Source organism: Tenebrio molitor, chromosome 6 (genome assembly GCF_963966145.1).
Source record: "Tenebrio molitor chromosome 6, icTenMoli1.1, whole genome shotgun sequence".
Lineage (NCBI taxonomy): Eukaryota > Metazoa > Arthropoda > Insecta > Coleoptera > Tenebrionidae > Tenebrio > Tenebrio molitor.
In genome coordinates, this window is record NC_091051.1 from 19,585,977 (window position 1) to 19,605,155 (window position 19,179).

The 19,179-nt window shown below is 33.8% G+C and overlaps 2 long non-coding RNA genes across 3 annotated transcripts; one reads left to right on the plus strand and one right to left on the minus strand.

The window, feature by feature from the left end:
- Window positions 1–2,002: 2,002 nt before the first annotated feature.
- Window positions 2,003–3,355, plus strand: LOC138133611 (uncharacterized). Its single transcript, XR_011160436.1, has 4 exons — window positions 2,003–2,162; window positions 2,214–2,561; window positions 2,612–2,738; window positions 2,794–3,355. It is a non-coding gene; the product is annotated as an uncharacterized lncRNA (long non-coding RNA).
- A 3,067-nt stretch (window positions 3,356–6,422) lies between these two features.
- On the minus strand, window positions 6,423–9,034 carry LOC138133778 (uncharacterized). 2 transcript variants are annotated; one of them, XR_011160515.1, is made up of 3 exons: window positions 8,310–9,034; window positions 8,125–8,253; window positions 6,423–7,830 (listed from the first exon to the last, which is right to left on the minus strand). It is a non-coding gene; the product is annotated as an uncharacterized lncRNA (long non-coding RNA). The 2 variants fall into 2 exon arrangements; XR_011160514.1 differs by having other exon boundaries at window positions 8,125–9,034.
- Window positions 9,035–19,179: the final 10,145 nt, after the last annotated feature.

Genomic DNA, 19,179 nt, shown 5'->3' on the forward strand with positions numbered 1-19,179 from the left:
TGTCCACAATCGAAGCACTTAAGTGAACTGACTGGCAATATCTTTATCAACATCTTCTACAGCATCTTCTTAATTTCTCGTAAAGCATAACTAGTGGTTGTGGTCCTCTTTAACGTCATCGCTCGAATTTGTTGAGCTGACGAAAATTACTCTTGACTGCGTCTTGCTCTAGAACATGTACAAAGGCGCTGCTGCACATTTGGTTTTAACACCTTCTCCCTTACGTCCTTTTCTTAGATATCGTCAATGAAAACACTGATGATTTCTAGTAGGTGGCGTAATTCCACAAATGCTGTTGGATTAGTCCGATAGATTAATCTCTCGAAATCGACGAAGAATTCCTCTTGACTAGTCTGCTGTCGCCACCTTAGATGATCTTGTTATACCTACTAAGCTAAACTTGTATAGTAGGCTCAAATGAGAATCACCATACCGTAATTCTAATACTTTCACCATTACTGAGTATTTCTTCTGTTTTTGCTCCAACATTGTGTCGAAGCTTGTCATCGCAAGACTAGTACTATGGCTTTCTCCTCCTCCAGTTAACCAGTTGTTAACTTTCATAGCAACTCCGAGTTGTCTTCAGTATATATTCCAGTAATAGATGTTTATGTTATCTTCTGATCTACGGATTCAACATCGGACTGTCGAGGGTTCATTTTTTCGTCCATTTCCTTCACTTTATTTCACATTACTACTAGATTTCAGGATTGATCTTAAGGAAAACGAGCCAGTTACGGTATTCACTCTTAATATGGAATAACGACATAGCTAAAAAAAATAGGCAAGGGTTATTTCTAGAAATTTCACTCCACCTCCCACCCCTTCTGTAAAGAGAAAAAAAGTTTTCTCAATTGAATGCAGTCATATGCAAGGAGTTACAATATTTTATACTTACGTACTTTTGTTATGGTTATTGCCTGAAGATCTGAGTTTATCGTTTTTATGTACATTTTAAAATTTGTTTAAAACATCTACATACTTTATTTTTTTTCGAATTTTTCTCGTGATGTTCCATTTGTATTATGTCTTCATGATCTTGTAGCCGATGCAGAGTGTGTTTGTTATTCTGACCTCTAGTGATAATTAAAGGGAAAATAACAGATTCAATGCACTTCTTGTCGTAAATGGTGCCGCCATGTGCATTGTTTAAAATTAATGTCATTTTACATTCAAAATTAAAATCTGTTACTATAGGGAGTTTTCTATAAATTGGAAAAGTGGTATTATCCTTATTTTATATTTAAGTAAAAATTGGAAATCTATTCTTATATTAAAGTGTTTGTTTGGATACTGTAAAACTAAATTACATTTTGGAATATTATAATCCAATTTCGTAGTTTCATTTTGGTATTCCATAATATGGTAGAGGTGTTGGATTCTCTCATGGGTGTGACCTTGGAATTATCTGCGCGAAGGCGGAGCGATAAACCAGTGAAAAATCTGTAAATGAAAACTAAAACGTCGAGTACCTTTTAACGACGGAGTAACACGTTATTGTACGTATTTGTTATCTGACGCATGAATTTTGTTAATGGAAGAGATCATGTAACATTTAAATGAGTTCACCTAGAGATCGTTTACTTGGCACTAATTTAAACTGTTCTTAAAAGTGTTTTAAAGATATGCCTAATTAATAGTTTGATTGCTCTATTGAATATCCTGAGATTATTTGGTTTTTTTATAATTATTATTTACAATTCAAAATAATGATGACTAATTGAAACTTCTGTAATATTTTTAAATCAATGAGAAAAGCTGAAACGATCAAACATACCAGTTTTTCTGGATACCTTAACTTCAGTAATTTTAGTGTTTCTGAATTTTAATTTTTTTAAATGTTATAAACATTAGTCAGCCGAATGTTTAGTTGTATGAGGGATTCAAGCAAATATATAATTTTTCACTTGCTCTCATTAGGTAATTGGCCATCTTCTCAAAAAATGATTCACATCCTTACCATGCCACTATTACGACGCTGATATCTCGACAATTCTTCAATTTAATCATAGAGAGCCTAGAAACGTTTCAAAAGAATAATTAGGGCTATTATTAATATAACCTCTTTTATCATTTCGGTCCATAATATCCTCAGCAACTCGACCATACACACAAAATGATGAAGCATATTTTATTTTTTACATTTGGCATTTGTATTTGTTGTAAGTAGGGCTATTGATTTGAAATTTTTCTCTACAGTGTTTTATTTTCAGATGGTATGCCAACTGGTAATGTAAATGTAGAAGTATCCCTAATCAAGGCAATTTTTTTCAAAATAATCAAAGAAAAATGTTATCAAAACTTGACAGAAACGGATTTTCAAAAATTTCAGGTTCTCGCCGACAATTCTACCGAATGTTTTAAAAACAAGTTGACGCAGTCACCCATTTTTGTCACTCCTTTGAAAGACTTCAAAGACAAGATACAAGGATGCTACGATGATCTTATTGAAGAGCTGGAAAATTGTCTGCCCGAAGGTGAAAAAGATTGGCCGCAGATAAATTTCGATATGGTGTATTCGCTTATCGACTTTAGCTACGAGAACAAAGACCAACTTATTTGTTAGTATTAATGTTGTTTTTGTAGTGCTTTTAATTTATAAATGTTTTAGCATCTAAATTCAGGAATTATTTTATGAATTGTGTGGAAAATTTTCATGATGCTGAAGCTAAAGTTGAGTTGATGAGATGTTTTAGTGGCAACGAATCGAATTCATTGGAAATTAAAAAAATGTGCGAGTTAGTTATCTGCTTATTATTTTTTTATTATAACGTATTTAAAGTTTTGTTTCAGAATGATGACTGGTGTTGAAAAGTGTACTATAACTCAACTAGATAAGACCTGTCCGACAGATGGCTCAATGGATACTTTGAAAGTGAAATTTTTCGCAGCTTTAAGAGAGCCTTGCACAGAATATATGATGACTGAAAATCTAACAGATAATATTTTCAAAGTGTTGGCTTCTTACACACCACCAAATTTGAATAGTGAGTTAATATAGTGACTATGAAGGTATATTTTTTTATTTTACATATGATATACTGTAGATGTTACTAATAAACTGATCGAAAAAAGTTAGGGATATTATTGCTAAATATGTAAGTTAACTTCATCAAAATGCATCAGTAAGTTTTTTTAAGAAAAATTATTGAAATGTTTTCTTATGTCAAACTTTTTCTTAATATCTTCTTGGGATAAGATATAATATCATTATCCCTAACTTTTTTCGATCAGTTCATTTACATTTATTTTAATTTAAGTAAACAGGAAACACTGGTCTGAAAATTTAAGATATGTTTTGTAAAAAAAATTGTTAGGACTAATGGTTAAATACATATATTTTGAATTAAAGAAATATTCTGCTTTAATTTTTTGCTTGCTCAATGTATAGAAAGAAACAGTGGTAACATTTGAAAAACCTGTTAATGGACGGGAAAGGAAAAGTTTGTCGAAAAAAAAATATCATGAGAATCAGCACTATAAAACTTTTATTTGTAATATACACATACTTATTCTTCAAAAAAATTACGTTTATTTTAACGGCCGTCGTTAAAAGCAACGGCCGCGAAATCCAATTACGCGGCTTGTTTAAGGTATGCGAAGTAGTGCTAGTTTCCCGTACGGTTGCACAAAAAAGTACTTGTTTTTTAAATATTATGCCTCTAAAGTGGCAACTTTTTTACAGCGTGAGATGAAATATAAATATACTTATACTTCTCCAACAACTCTACGCTTTAGTGCACTTTAACTTGAATACCGAGAAGATTACTATTTGATACCTTCTACTGAAAATTAACCACTCAGTCCCACATAGCCTACATGGTCTACTTGTCCACGAACTCTAAAGCCGGGATCGACGACTGGTGTACCTATTTGATAAATATCCATCACTTTTGGATACTTTCCAGGTTGTTGGAAGGGGTGTAGGTACAAATACTGGCCACTGGCTTTTCCCGTTGTATTATACAGTACCTACCTATTAAAAGTATCTAGAACAATGCGTTTCAGCCAAAGAGGCTTTAAATAGTAAATTTTATGGAATTAAAAGTTATACGTTCTTATTTTGAAATTCTTATTGTATAAACACATAAGTTAGGGAGTGCTAATTAATTGTGTTATCTTGAGCTTTTTTTAAACATATAATTTACATGAACAGAACAAAAGATTACTTACTACATTTTACTATGAAGATGCCTAGAAATTTTATAAAGCAGCAGCAAACATATAAAATCAAAAATTATATGTTTTAATATTGCCACAAATATTTTAAATCCTCTTCAATGAGCCTGTAACTTTATATTCAAAATTTTAAATAAAATTAAAATAAAACAAATAAATCACATAAATCACAGTGACTACACGTTGTGGAAATGGATGTTGAAATATTGAAAATTCTATGTTCCTGATGATGTCCTGGAAGAGGCAAGTGCCGCGAAGTACCAAATGGTGCCTAGGAAAATTATTTTTTTGTTCGACACTGTCAGAATTTGAGAATTTTCTCCTGTGTGAACGGATTTTGATGAATTTGACAAATTGTCAAAACGAAACGTCAAGCTAATTTTAAAGATTTTAAGCGATTTGGAGCCTTTGGGGGAGCTCGTCGAACAAAAAAAACGTTGTATTCAACTCGTTCTTGTGTAATTTGGGCTTTTTTGGCACTCGTGGACCTTTAAAACTCTCGTTTCACTCGAGTTTTAAACTGGCCCACTCATGCCAAAAAAAGCCCAAATTACACACGAACTCGTTAAATAAATAACTATTCTCAATACTTCAAAGTACCGTCAAATTAACTGAATCTGAACATGCCATCAATATCTGAATTTAACAAATCTAGAGTAATATCTCTCATGCAGACTGGTAGACCATACAGGGAGATTCAAGAAATGTTAGGTATACCAAAAAGCAGTGGCGGCTCGTGAATCCATAAATGGGGGAGGCAGGTTTTGAAAAGATTAAAAAATTGTACTATTGGGGACAGATTTTGTCACGGTTCGAAAATACCGTTCCGTTCGTTTCCTCGTTTTTGCGGATTTGGCCGGAGTGGAAGGCCCATGGGTTCTACTAATGCTTGAGGATGCACCATCATTACTCGAACACCTCGAAAGTAACCTTAAAATTGACGAATTCAGTAAACTCCTGCTCACAATTCTTTCTTCACGGCCTAGAGTTTATCGGAGTTGGGTAAGTCGTCTGAATGTACCGTTAACTTACCTTTCCCTTTTCTTTGGACTCCAATTCCATACATTTCCTTCACCTTCTCTCGTCTCTAGACATTTTTTTTCCTTCCTTCGTGGACCTCTCAGTCCTACCTATTTCCCCCATTGACGGCTCTCTTCATCTACCGAAACACCTGGAGACGGTCTCTATCGACGGTTCTCATCGACGATCGACGGCGTAGGGATTTTGGTCCTTTTGTTTTGATTTTCCAAACCTATCTCGGTCCCGCTTTCGCGCGTCGAAAACTCTAGAACGCACGGACCTGTCGGTTCTCGATTTTCCTTCATGTCGACAGCCGTTAAGGTCTGTTTTCCTTCACCAGACTGGTTAGACTTTTTTGGGGTAGGTGATAAATTCTCGTTTCGATGCCGCTCTTCCTTTTTCGTTAAAGTACCGTGACTGGGTGAATTTCGTGCCAGCGTTTTCTTGTGTATCGCACCGATTTTCGGGATTTTCACGAAGTCTCCTGTGCCCGTCAGAAGAGTTGCGAGGTTCTCCGTTTCGTGATGGATAGCGTACCTTTTGGAACCCCAACTCTGTCGGAATTTCCGGATCTTGGGAGTCACGGACTTTTTTTTGGCTTTTTTGTCGCCCAAAAAAAAAGACCTCACGCCAACTGAGGTCTTTTGGGATCTCTTTTGAGTCTCTCTACTGGGAGGACCTGACCTGACACAGGACTAGACGAGGAAAACCTCTTTAAAAAACCCTATTCAACTACAGTGCTGCCAGGGATTTGAACCCCGAAGCACCCGAATTTAAACCGGACGCGATATCCACACAGCCACGGTGGAGGTATACCGCCTTTGCCGTGTATTTAACGCTTGCTATTTGCAAATTTCAGTGTCAATCTCGTGTGGATAAATCCCATGGATCTTGGTCAGCTGTGGGAGGTAAAAACCATGACCAACTTCATTCATATCCGCTTCGCTTCTATATGGCCGTCTCAATTTAGCAAAAATTTGTTCCCGCAAAGTAGTCCATGAAACGTGCATCATGTGTCGCCATCTTCCGTCAAGTTGACGACTTATTCATTCTAAAGTTTAAATAAATTCGGGACTGTTAAGTTGTTTTTTTAACAAAATGGGCAGAAAGTGTTTTATTTGTGGAAATTTGAAGCCTTTTTCCAATTTCCAAGCGATTCTGATCAGAGAAACAAATGGCTAAAGTCTCTTAAAAGATCTTGTAGGATTTTTTGAATAATAAAATTTCTTATAGAAGGTAGTTTATTAAATGGTATTATAGATCTCAACAAAATTACAGATCATCTTCAAAAAAAGTGACACTCACTAAAGATGCTGTCCCATTCGTATTTGTAGGAATTTAGATCCAAAATATACAACATGCAAAATGTTTTCTTTGGTTATTTTAGAACCCTGTTGTTGTTTGTACGAATTCATATCCTGACCCAGTCCCCAAATGACAATGAACCTGCTTCTTCCCTGCAAAACAATACATATACAATACATATTTGTCAAAGTGATCTTTTATGTCACTTTTATCCACCATCATACTAGGATCTTTATTAAGATTAATAGCCCTTCAAAATCGGAGTCATAGATAAAATAAAATACTATAGAATGCAAAGTCCATGCGACATTTTAAAGCCGAGGCCATCTATCGGCTTGTGGTAGGTGCAAAATTTCAGAGCCTGCTGTGATTTTTACCTCCTTCCCTAAATTCCATTCTATTTTACTATTCGTTTTAATTTTTAATTACAACACAAATAAAATACTCCCATTATTTTAGGTGTTTCTTTTATTTATTTTATTTTTAACTTTTTTTACACATTGCTAAAGCTTGATTATAAAATTCATTTTTATAGGAAACCACCCTGTTGTCTGTATCGCTCAAAATGGTATTTATTCCTTTCGGAAACCTAAATATGGAGATATTAATTATTTTATTGATGATACTTACGTGTTCGGCAATTTTTAATTCTGGACTATCCATCTCGAAACCATGAAATTCGTTGATATCGTAACCAACGTGCAGCATTATCGACATCATCGACATTTCATCAAAAATTAAAGTACACAATTTGTCCCAATTCCTTAGTTTTGAAACAGAATTTTTTAAATTTTGAAAATTTTGTATACCATGAGGAATTTGTAAACTGGGTATGGCTACCTTCGTAAATTTATTATTTGCTAAAAACTTCTTATGTACTTTTAAAGTACAAACAACTAAAGTTCAAACAAGAAACCGTGTGAGGGTCCAACATGTGTATTGCCTCGCTGCTTCAACATCTCATTGAAACGTTGAGCGTACTTACAAGATTTGGAAATCTATGCCGCGTTGGACCTAAACGATAACAGATCTTAACACTGCAGACTCGCATCTTTATTTGTGAATTCAAAACTTTTTAACATAAAATGTCTAAAGTGACACAATTGAAAACACTTGTTTTATTTAAATATTTAAATTCCGACTATACGCCCTCTGGTGGCTTGTGGTAGGTGCGCAAAAACATTTGCACAAAATTTGTAATGTGCTTTGCATTCTATAGTATTTTTATTTTATCTATGATCGGAGTCAATTGCTGTATCCCAGTGATTCATTTGTAGGCATTATTGAGAATTGCGAATATAGTACAAAAACTGTTAGGTACCATTTCTATCGTGTGTTCCACAAAAAACTCACTTGCAGCAAGCCATGACAAAAGTGAAGTATGTCTTAGTACCAGATGTGAAATGAACTACTAAAGTAAATTTATAGGTTATCTGTCACAACACACAATATGATGAAAATTTGTAAGTAACAAATGAACTACTTCCAATGATCCTAAAATCGACATGACCAGTCTATCTATCTCTATAGTCATGGCTTACTGCGAGTGAGTTTTTATTGGAACACACGATACAATATGAGAAACCATGTACTCATTTGCATGACTTGCTGTGTTATCACCTCCTTCAAAATTCAGCGTTTTCCTGTGCAGACCACAAAGCTGCAGTATGCAATGTTATTATTAAAACAGCTGCGAAACCAGTCCTTAGTAATATTTTTGTAGAATAAATGGATTCTTTGAAGATTAAGCTTGAACAGTAAACCACTGAGCTGAAAAGTTTTGAAGTTATAAATAGTGCTCTTACCTTTAAAAAATGTGTTTTGTTAGTGTTGTCAGAGGTGTTGTCATCTAGTTAAATTAAACCCAACATTTTCGTCTTCGTGTTTTTTTTTAATGGGCTGATAACAGTAATAACATAAAAATGAGGCCATTGACCTTGACGTTAATGTCAAATTCAGTTGTAGTTTGGTTGTTTGTTGAGGAGATGTCGCTAGTAGATGTCCATCAAATGGGAACATTTGATTGCATGTAAAATTCAAAATTGAAACGGCCGTATAGAAGCGAAGCGAATATGAATGAAGTTGGTCATGGTAAAAACACAGTCTGCCTTCGGCAATACATGCAATGTAGAACGATACAATTGGACACGTTTAAGCGTACTACCTACGTCAGCAATTAAAAATTGTTTTAAACGTTGCAGTATTTTCATCAAGTTCGTAAAATATGCGTACGAAAACGAACCAAATAAATAATGTAAAATAATAAATTATATATTTAAGGGACTTTTTGTATTGTTTTTTTTTTTTTGGAGGCACTGCCTCCACTGCCGCGCCGCCACTGCCCAAAAGCACTATTTACTGCATTATACAGAAATGGAGACAAACTCAAATAACAGATTTTCCCATTTCGGCTGTTGAACAAGATGAAGGCTTGGTTGATGTGTTACGGAATCACCCTTTTAGGAAAGCCGTTAACGCAAGAATAATTGGTATTTTCCTGGTTCCATTTCGACTGCGTGAGCGCGTGTAAAGGCGGCCTTACACCAAGGCAACAATTGGCAACATGTTGCCTGCAACATTTTTTAGTAATGTTGCCGGTCATTACTAAAAAATTGATACAATTGATAAAAGAGGAAAACCAAAAGAAAAAGTATGCCATGTCTATGTCAACATCATCTAATATTTCTCTTGACGAAAATGATAGTTTTTTTGAATTTAAATATCCTCAAGACTCAAGATTTCGTTTACGAACTACTCACTGGAAAATTAGTGATAAGGATTTAACCGACGCAGGTCCTTCAAACGTTAATATAAATCTTGACGAAAAATTCGGAAATGTCAAGAAATGTCACAATACAATTTATGAAGATAAATTAAAATTTAACATAAGAAGATAAATTAGTTTTTCAATGTGAAGAGTGCAACAGGAACTTTAAAAATGAAAAGGGTTTTAAAATGTATAAAACAAGAATCCATTGACCAATGGGACAATCTTTTTTGTGTGAATCATTTTCCTCAAAAATTGATAAAACAAGGAAAAATGAAAAAATCCATCAAACTCCACCTACTTCCATGGATTTTGAGAAACAATCCGGATTAGAAGATAGTCAACCTGATGGATCTCAACGATTATGTTGTACTCTGTGTCCTGGAAAATCATTTAAGGATAACAACAGATTGAAAATTCACGTAGATAAGTATCATGTCGATAATAATCTATCAACTTCTTCTACTTATTCTTCAACCGATTCAATAACAAAATTGCTAATTAATTTGAAACTTCAGTTACCAACTATTAGACGAATTCCAAAAGCTTGTAGACATTTAGCTGCAGATACATTAAGTTCCATTATTAATAACTGTGTTTCGACCAAATCATTATCATCCTTTGAGAATCTTTTGCTTTTTTCGTATAGAGCTTTCAATGTAGCAGAGAAATCTGATAAGTCGTTGAATAAGCATATAAAAGAAAATCTTTCTAATTTTGAAGAACCTCAAATACGAACTGGTTCTAAGAAACGTACAAATTTATCATTAGCTAAGAAAGTAGAAGCAAAAGTAGCCGATTTTGATATCAGAGGAGCTGTTAAATTATTGTCCTCGGATGACTCATTAGCTTCATTCAACGAAGATGTTGCTGAAGAACTTAAAAAAAAACATCCTTCACCATCTCGCGAACTTTTTTTCCCAGACCCTTTCAAACCAGGAGACATTAGTTTAATAGTCAATGAGCAAAACGTTCGAGAAGCTATAAATTCATTTCCTGCCGGTTCTTCACCAGGTTTAGATGGCATGAGACCACAATACTTGAAAGATATCATATCTTTGTCAGCGGGTGAAGCAGGTCAGAAGGCACTAAGAGCGTTAACCAAACTGTGCAATTTTTTATTATCTGGGCAACTTCCTTTAGAAATCTGCCATTTATTGTATGGTGCGTCTTTATGTGCCCTTAACAAGAAAGATGGAGGACTTAGACCGATCGCTATCGGAAACTGTTTGCGAAGATTGACCTCAAAGCTAGCCTGTTTTCAAAGTCGAAATATTGTAAATTCGTATTTATCTCCTCACCAACTTGGAGTTGCAACTAAACTAGGATGCGAAGCAGCAATTCATACCACACGAACCTTTGTTAATAACGATCAAAACCGTGGCAAAGTTCTTCTTAAATTAGATTTCAAAAATGCCTTTAACTCAGTCGAACGGGATTGTATTCTGAAAGAAGTGCAATGTCATACCCCACTTCTGTACCCTTATCTTTATCAATGCTATAGAAATCCTTCAACTTTATTTTTCGGTAATCATTTAATTTCTTCTTCTGTTGGAGCCCAGCAAGGAGATCCCTGCGGTCCCATGATTTTTAGTCTTGCGATTCAACCAATTATTTTATCTTTGGATTCTCAAATGAATATATGGTATTTAGATGATGGAACCTTAGCTGATTACCCAGAAGTAGTTTTATCCGACTTTAAAAAAGTTATAAATTTATCTCAGGAAATTGGCCTTAAATTAAACTTTAACAAATGCGAGATCTTTTGCTGTTCTGGAGACACAGATTTAAAAGTCATAAAGGAATTTCAAAATTTAGCACCAGGCATTAAAATCTGTGACCGAGAAAGTTTATCTCTTTTAGGCTCTCCAATCTTTGACCAAGGTTTCAAAAACACCGTCGAAAAAACTATAATTACAGTTGAAAATCTTTTAAACAAAGCTGAACTCCTTAACAGACACGTCGCTTATACTTTAATCAAAAACTGTCTTTTCATACCAAAATTTAATTTTTTATTAAGAACAACTCCATTTTGGAAATTTTCTAATTATGTTAATTCAATTGATTCTTCTTTAAAGTCTTGTTTAGAGAGAATACTTAATTTACGTTTAACTGATTTACAATGGCGTCAGTCCACTTTACCGATTAGATTTGGTGGTTTGGGAATTCGTCGCATTTCCGATATTTGCCTCCCTGCTTTCCTATCTTCAATTAATGGGGTTAAAAAGCTTGTTTCTTCATTACTAAACTCAAAGGATAATGAGCTTAATATTCACCATTATGATGAAGCTTTAGCAGTCTGGGGTGTAGCAAATGAGAACGAAATACCAACAATTCCACAATTTCAGAAGAATTGGGATAATATTAATATCAAAGGAATAATTGCCAATGACTTAATCTTTAATTCACCTAGAGACTTGGCTCGTTTTAAAGCTTTGCAATGCAGAGAATCAGGATCTTGGTTACATGCAATACCTTCTCCTAATATTGGTACTCTTTTAGATAACACTTCCTTCCAAGTTTGTATTGGTTTAAGATTGGGTTGTAATCTTTGTACACCTCATATTTGCAAATGCAATGCGAAAGTTGACGAAATTGGCACCCACGGTCTAAGCTGTTTCAAAAGCAGTGGTAGATTTTCGAGACACACTGAAATTAATTCCATTATCAACCGGTCTTTAACTTCTATTCATGTGAATTCAACTTTAGAACCAAACGGACTGTCTCGGGATGACGGAAAACACCCAGATGGGATGACTTTAGTACCGTGGATTAAAGGTCAACCTTTGGTTTGGGACGTCACTGTTGTAGATACACTTGCAGACAGTTACGTATTGAAATCATCTGAAGTCTCAGGTTCTGCCGCTGAAATGGCTTGCAAACGCAAACATAGCAAATATAGTTTAATCATTTCGTCAAACTACGTGTTTAAAGGTTTAGTATTTGAAACCATAGGCCCTTGGTGCAAAGAAGCTAACGATTTCATTAATGTCATCGGAAACCGACTTATCGCGGAATCAGGCGATTCAAAATCAAAGAAATTCCTTTTCGAGAGGATTTCCCTTGCCATTCAACGTGGAAACGCTGCAAGCATTCGGGGCACTTTTCCAGATTCCGCAATATTATCGGAAATTTTTGTATTATAAAACAAAAATGTTTATGTAATTATGTTATTAATATAAGCTCGTACCTTTAATATAATTTAAAGAAAAATAGTGTATTTGATTTTTCAAACATTTTAATTTGCGCGGAACTGGCGATACCTTGGGTTTTCATACAATAGGGTTATTATTAATATTATTATTTATTATATTATTATTATTATTATTATTTATTTTTTTAATTAAAAAAAAAAAAAAAAGTTATATTCTGTCTCGTGATTCGGAAGTCACGTTAAGCCATTGGTCCCGGTCTATTGAGTTGGTCATCATGCCCCTCATAGATTTGTAAACCAGTCCTAGACTGTGTAACAAATTTTTAGACTAAATAAACGTATTAATAATATCAGACGAGATTTAGGTAGAATAACTCAATATTTAAAGGGTATAAATTCTAATCATCTAAATAATTGTATTCAATCCATTTTAAATAACAACCGAATACATTGTTTAAAATATAATGAATATAATAAAACATTAATAGAAATCAAAGACTTTATTACAGAAGTTAAATATTTATTCTAAACGACTCAAAAGATATAAAAATAATAAACAACGGAAATTTGAAAACAAACTATTTAGAAATAATGAGAAGTTGTTTTACAAAAATTTAACAGATAATAAAACTCAAATTAATAATGGTACACTAAATATATACGAAATTAAAGAATTCTGGTCAAACATATGGTCAAATGAAGTTCAATTTAATAATCAGGCAGAATGGATTCCTCATTTAGAAAATGATATACCAGATAGTAATAATCGACATCATATTCAAATTAGCCTTGAAATTTTAGTTAAAAATATTAATAGTTCACATAATTGGAAATCCCCTGGAGGTGACCAAATTCATAACTTTTAGTTAAAAAAATTTACTTGTATTCATAAATGCTTACTTGATCACTTTAACGGATTTATTAGGGAACCTAACACATTTCCAGAGTTTTTGCCCCATGGTATAACATATCTGAAACCAAAAGATTCCGATACTAAAAATCCATCAAAATATAGGCCAATCACATGTCTGCCTACAATTTATAAAATTATGACATCTTGCATTAAAGTAATAATTTACGACCATTGTCAAAAATTAAATATACTTAATGAAGAACAAAAAGGTTGTGTTAAAGAGTGTTTTGGTTGTAAAGAACAACTCATAATAGATACGGTAATAATGGAACAAGCTAGAAAAAATAATAGAAATACACTGCGCCGCAAACTTAACGCATAATTTCAAAACTCGTGTTTTTGAGCCAAATTTATTTCCAGTTACAACATTTCGAACTGTAGAGTATTAAAGAAGTAGATTTATAAAAGTAAACACTACAATAATCAGAACACAAGGAAATCAAGAAAACAAAAAAAAAAAAAAAATCAAATTCGGAGAAAACAAAGAAATTTAACATTTAATAGTGCATGTTGGCACACCGTGCCTTTATTACAGCTGCACAACATTATCTCATGCTTAAAATGAGGTTTTGTATAACTCTTGGCTTAATTTCTTCTCAAACTTGAGTTAGACCCAAAGACAGCTGATGAAGAGTTGTTGGTGGATTTGGTAACCTTCTAACTCTTTTATCTGTAGGATCCCACAATTACTCGATGAGGTTTAGATCTGAACTCCTTGCTGGCCATTGCATTTGCCCAATTTCGACCTCACGGAAATAATGCTGCACTATTCCCGCAACGTGCGGTCGACCATTATCATGCATAAAAATAAAGTCATCCCAATAAATGGTCGGAATGGGACAATATGAGGTTCCAGAATATTGGTAATGTACGTCGCCGTATTTTGGTTTCCTCTTTCTAGCACCACCAACTCTGTGCCAGCGTCGAAAGTGACACCTGCTCAAACCATAACGGAACCTCTTCCAAAATTGACTTTCGGGATAATGTTACATTGAGCATATCGCTCTCCTGAGCATCGGTTCACCCGGACACGTCTGTCACTTTGATCCAGGGAAAATCTGGACTCGTCAGAGAACATTACTAACCCCATTGATCCAATTCCCAATCAACGTGATTTTGGGTAAACAGCAATCGTACTCTTCGGTGAGCCGCTGTTAACTGTGGGCCCCTTGCTGGTATCCTGGGCCTTAAATCGTGTTCAGCAAGTCTTTTTCTAACAGTATTTGCACTAATTTGGAATTGATATCTTCCTAAAGTCTCATAACTTGCAAAGCTGGAGCAGTCAGAGTCCTGTGTCTCAACGACTGTAAATGCAGAAAACGATCCCGTTGAGCTGTTGTTGTTCGTCTGCGTCCTTGTCCAGGTCTTCTAGAGTATTCTCCTGTCTCGTGGAAACGACGCAAAACTCTAGATACCGTTGACTGGTGCAGATCAAGACCATTTGCAATATCTTGTTGATTAATACCGTCTTCGGCTAGTACAACAATTTGTGCACATTGTTCGGCCGTTGTATGTCAACTTAAACGTTCGTAGGGATTCATTTTCGAAATTTATGACTGAAGGAACCAAAACTTCTTACTAACCGTCTCTCAAATCCACAATCAAAATGCTTTACGAAATTCACCAATAACACTAATACAAACTTTTCATAATAAATAACTTTAGAAGTTATCAACATGGCGATTTTTGCTACTAAACAAAAGAAATACGATAAAATAAGTGATTCAGCATAAGGAAATCGCAGAAGAAGTAAAATACAAAAAACTACGGTTCATTTTTACTTTATGCGATAATTTTGTGGCGCAGTGTATTTATACCGCATTCATAGACTACAAAAAAGCCTATGATTCAGTACCACATTCATGGTTAATTAAAATTCTTAAAATTTATAAAATTAATTTGGATTTGATTAACTTTTTATCTCATGTTATGACATTTTGGAGAACTACTTTAAATTTATCAATAAACAATACTAAATTAAAATCCGAGCCTATTCAAATTAAACGGGGAATTTATCAAGGAGATTCTTTAAGTCCTTTATGGTTTTGTCTAACCATTAATCCTTTGACAAATCTATTAAATAGCACTGGATATGGTTTCAATATTAGACTTAATAATACCACACTATCCAAATTAAATCACCTTCTTTATATGGATGACATAAAACTTTATGCATCAAAAAAGAATCACATTTTATCTTTACTAACAATAACTGAAAATTTCTCAAATGATATTGGGATGAGTTTTGGTATTGATAAGTGTAAAATGCAATCAATATGTCGCGGTCATTACGAACATTTAGAATATATAACTCAAGAAGGAGAAATCATTAAAAATTTAAATAAAGGAGAATTTTATAAATATTTAGGTATTAATCGGTGAATCGGAATCACAAGAAATTTATCCTGACTCCTGTGCATACACTCTGCATCTCCAACGTATTAGCGCAGCTATACACGAGCGGAACTTTTCATCGTCGAAATGAAAGAAAAGACTTTTAGGAACATTCTTGACATTGCAAAAAAAGCTGGAGTTACACGTAGGTTTTGAACAACAGATCAAGCATAGTGGCAGTTCTGAAAGAAAGAAGACAAAACTGGATTGAACTAACCTATTTATTTTAGCATCATTATTAGTAAAAATTTAAGGTCAAATTTTGTAACTAAATGATGTAGAATGCAATAAATGAAATAAGAAACATGCAAAATAAAAAGAATAATTTATAACAAGTTTTCAAAATGACCACCTTTCATCTGAAGGGATAGGCGAGCTCGTTTTATTAAATTTTCCCTTGCCAGTCTAAGCATATTAGGAATAACAGTAGCCAGTGTTTCGTGAATTTGGTCATTTAGTTCTTCTAAAATATTGATAGGTTCGCGGTAAATATAGTTCTTCAAATATACTTCTTCTACCGTCGTCATCAAAGGACTGAAGAACAGCATCTTCAGTCTCTGGCGTTCTAACTTCTCGGGGGGGACCACCAATTGCTTGTCAGGTAGGCACCAAGGACCCAGTGTCTCGAGCACGTTACACCAACCATAGAAATACGTTATAATTTGGATGTGGCAAACGTCGTGGAAAACGTATTGCATATTCCCTTGCATCCTCACTTGCATTGTGCCGGCACTCTCCATAAATTATGAGCATTTCGGCATACTCTGCAGCTGTATACATGATTTTAATACGAAGTTTGACACTTTCGAATTATCATTAAATTTAAATTTACGTGAAATTCAAATTAACAGCGTCCTTCTGATTGGTCAACTTTAATTATTCATTACAAAAAATCGGTTATACCCTGTCCCTTTTTTTAAACGCTATTGCTTTCAGTTATCACCAAGGAAAACGCACTGTAAGTTTGATCCGCGAGTTCTGGGACACCCTGTATAACTCAAGAAGGAGAAATCATTAAAAATTTAAATAAAGGAGAATTTTATAAATATTTAGGTATTAATCAATCAAATCATATTCAACACTCAATTATAAAAGAAAATTTAGAAAAGCAATTTTATTTAAGAATTAAATCTATTTTAAAATCAAAATTAAACGGTAATAATTTAATTAAAGCAGTTAATACATATGCTGTTCCATTACTGACCTATTCTTTCGGTGTTATAAAATGGTCCAAAACTAATTTACAGAACATAAACATTAAAACTAGAGTTCTTTTTACCAAATTTTGTAAACACCATCCTAACTAAATCTGCTATTGAAAGATTTAATTTACCACGCGAAAACGGTGGTAGGGGTTTTTCAAATCTAGAAATACTGCTAAAAAATCAAATTGCTTCACTAAAAAATTATTTCCTCAATAGAGCTCGTGATAACACCTTTTTTAATGCTTTGGTTTCAGCCGATAAAGGCTACACACCTTCAAATTTAAGTGATAATATAATTTCAGATATTGTTAAGCCAAATATACCTGACACTATAGCAAATATAAAACAGAAGTCTTTACATGGGAGATACTTTAAAGAACTGGAACAACCAGAAGTTAATATTCAGGCCTCTCATGCATGGCTTAAGAAATCAAATATTCACCCTGAGACGGAGGGTTTTATATTTGCAATACAAGATCGTGTTATAAATACAAGAAATTATAAAAACCACATATGCGGTTTACAATCGATAATTGATAAATGTAGGATTTGCGGAACTGAAAAATCGTAGTGGGCAGGGAGAAAGTTAAGTGGAATACGACGGTTTTTTTGTTCGGCGAAAAATTCTATCACGTTATTATAAAAGTCATCACTTCTACTCAAAAATTTTACCAATTCTCTTTCAATTGAAATGACAGATACATCACAGAGACGGTCTTGGCCCATAGAATTTCTAGAGTAAGTTTTGATTCTTTTCAAAGCCGAAAAACTTCTTTCTACCGACGCGGACGTAATAGGAATTGTGACGATTATTAAAAGCAGTTTATATAAATTTTGCAAGGAGTCAGTAAGATTCATTTGATCTATATATCGCAACATATGTGCAGGGGTCTTACATTGCCCGATAATTTCTGGGTCTTCATACATTATAACAAGTTCATTCTTTAATTGAATTGGATCGAAATTTGGATAATGTTGCAGTAAGTCTGTTAATAAAGCTGCCGGAAATTGCTTAGAAAAAGTGTTAAATTTGTCTGGGTTCACAAGGTCAAGAAAACTCAATATGTTTAAATCAGCAAACCTAACTTTAATTTGACCAATTATAGTTTCTAAAATTTCGATGAATATTTGCCGATAACGTTGACATGTATCAGGTAAATCACGGTCTATTTTTCGTTTTTTGCTAATAACCCCTTCCAAATCTAATTTTCCTGATAAATTCTTAAAAAGATTTTGAAAAATCCTGTCATCATCTCTAAATTCTTGCAATTTGCGTACCACATTGTTTAAGCGCGATTTTGCAAAATTAATATCTGTAGTCCTATTTTGAAGAATTGAAAATACGACGTCTGTTTGTTCGAAAATCAATTGAAATGTTTCTAATAAAAAGCAAAATTTTATGTCTAACAAATAGCTTTTTAGACCTATTGCCTCCCGCACGGATTGTTGGTCGTTGTGAAATTCATCATTATCGATTATATAGTCAAAAACTTCAATTAATTTTTGGCGATATTTATAAATAGTAAATACACCTCTTGACGTGAAATTCCATCGAGTTGGAGCATTAGTGGGAATCCGATTACCACAGATATTGTCCAAAACATTTGTCCGTTTGCTGGATTTTGAAAAAAATGAGGAAAACCCAGATAAGTTTGAAAAAAATATACGTACATCTCTAATTGAATTACACGACTTACTTAAAACTAAATTTAACACATGTGCATAGCAGTGAGTAAAGGTTGCTTGAGGAGCGACGTCTTTAATTTTTCTTTGTAAACCGTTTAATTCACCGGCCAATACAGCTGCACCATCGTAAGTTTGAGCAACTAATTTTTCTTTCAAATTGAATTTGGCAAAATTATCCGTTAACAATTTAAATAAATTCTCCGAAGTACGCCCAGAACTAACATCATAAAAGCCAAGGAATTTCTCTACGACTTGACTGTTCAAAACATATCGAAATATCACTGACAATTGAGAATGGCACGTAATATCTGTTGTTTCGTCAACTTGCCAAAAAAAGAAAGATGATTCTGAAATTTCTTTATGAATTTCATTTATTAAAACAAAAGCAATTGAATTAATGATATCGTTTTGAATTGTTTTTGAAGTTCCTGAAAAAACACTACTAGAACATTGAAAGTTTTTTAAATTGTCGTCGTATTTGCTAAGCAAAGTTACCAATTCTTTATAATTACCCCTATTACTAGATTCTTCCCGTTCATCGTGACCCCTAAAAGCT